This window comes from Agrilus planipennis, unplaced genomic scaffold (assembly GCF_000699045.2).
Source record: "Agrilus planipennis isolate EAB-ADULT unplaced genomic scaffold, Apla_2.0 scaffold11, whole genome shotgun sequence".
In the NCBI taxonomy this organism is placed as follows: domain Eukaryota; kingdom Metazoa; phylum Arthropoda; class Insecta; order Coleoptera; family Buprestidae; genus Agrilus; species Agrilus planipennis.
In genome coordinates, this window is record NW_020440736.1 from 2825742 (window position 1) to 2827531 (window position 1790).

Here is a 1790-nt window from a genome sequence, read left to right on the forward strand (position 1 = left end):
TATATATATATTTCAGATCCTTACAAGAAGCCCTTTCATTTGATATCTCACACGGTTAGTTATAGGCAAAAATATCGATATATATCGATATATTAATAACTATCGATAATTATCGAATATGTATCGGTAACTATTTGTTGTCGAGTTATAAAATACCAAAATTAAACAAGAAAACGAATTCCTATTATTTAAACGCGAAATAGAAAATTGCAAAATGCCACCGGTAAATATTAATATTAAGGTTCATATTTTAACAGGATCTATGTCTAGGGATACTCTGTCGTTTTTTCAATGTTCTTTAAAAAAAAAAACAAAATAGTCAGTTTTTTGAAACACCTTAATATTGATATATAGATGATCATGGAATTTTTTAAATATTTTTGTGTTAGATATTTTCTAAGAAAAAATAAGTGAACAAAGAAGCCTAGAATTAAAACTTCATTGATTTAGTGTTTAAACGACTTTTTGAACTGAAGTTAATGTGCTTAAAACATTAGTGAAGGTGGTACCTATTTGATGAAAAATTTGCTAAGACAAAGATGAACCAGAACAATTTCTATTTAAAATTTTGAAAAGTTTTGAAAACAAATTAATATTTCATTTTGTTTCAGCTGTTTTTGGGATTACCTTGCAAAGCAGTGTGGGCGTACACAATATATTAGAATACATCAACGATGAAGGAAGCAATAGATCGACTGAAACCACGAAGGTAAGTTTTTCATTAGTAATTGTTTTCATATTATTAAACATTAAGGCATCGAAGATAAACGTTCTTTAATTTAATTTCTTAATTGCTAGAAGAAATTTTAAATTTAAATTTTTTAATAATTCGACCATAGTTACATCAACGCAACTGCATTTAATAATTATTCGAATTTAAAATATATCTTCATTTTACAACGGAAAATTCAGACTGATTTTGAATTGGACCTGAAATAAAAGAACTGCAGCGGTGCATGGAGACGTTTTTCTATATAAAACATAAAAAAAATAGCTAATTTTCGCCAGCATTTTCATTTGGTTTAGAATTGTAACTTCGATGCACCACAAGCTTTTCTTTTTAACAATTTGAACCGATTATAAATTGAAAAAATTAAAGAAGTGAACTAAAGCTGCGTAAAAAGGTGCAGTTCTTAAAAAGCTATGAAAAGTAACTAACTTTCGCGAGGAGTTTTAAGTTCAAAACTATAAATTTTCAACATCAACCCATTTATTCGTTACATCAGAAACTGATCCTTTTCGCAGTTCATTCGGATTTTAAATACGATTTAAAACAATTGTGCTGCAGCCACGTAAAGAGACGTACGATCTTAAGAAACTCCAAAACAAAAAAATAGATAATCATCAGGAGAAGTTTTCATAGGTTCGAAACATTTATTTTGGTTTTCATGATATTTATTTGATGTGTCGACAACTGCTCTTTTCGATAGTTAAATTAGGTTTAAAATAAGTGAACTGCAACAGCGTAAAGAGACATTCGATTTAAAGAAACTCGAATAAATAGGTAACTTTGCATGCAGATTTGACATGTTAAAAATTATTGTTTGAAAGTTTTGCGGCATCAGCTGGCTGCGCCAAGAAATGCTCTTTTTGATGGTTCCATGGGATTTTTATTTTGATTTAAGCTAAGTGAACTGCAGACGCGTAAAGAGACATTCGATTTAAAGAAACTCGAAAAAATAGGTAACTTTGCGTGCAGTTTTGACATGTTAAAAATTATTGTTTGAAATTTTTGCGGCATCAGCTGGCTGCGCCAAGAAATGCTCTTTTTGCTGGTTCCATGGGATTTT

The 1790-nt window shown here is 29.6% G+C and overlaps 1 long non-coding RNA gene across 4 annotated transcripts in view; it reads left to right on the forward strand.

Annotated features, from left to right (window-relative positions):
* LOC112906139 overlaps positions 1-1790 on the forward strand; it is a 42976-nt gene that overhangs the window by 34369 nt on the left and 6817 nt on the right. For all 4 annotated transcript variants that reach the window (XR_003232192.1, XR_003232190.1, XR_003232193.1 and 1 more), the window contains exon 3: positions 612-709. This is a non-coding gene — a long non-coding RNA (uncharacterized LOC112906139). The remainder of the gene's footprint in view (positions 1-611; positions 710-1790) is intronic.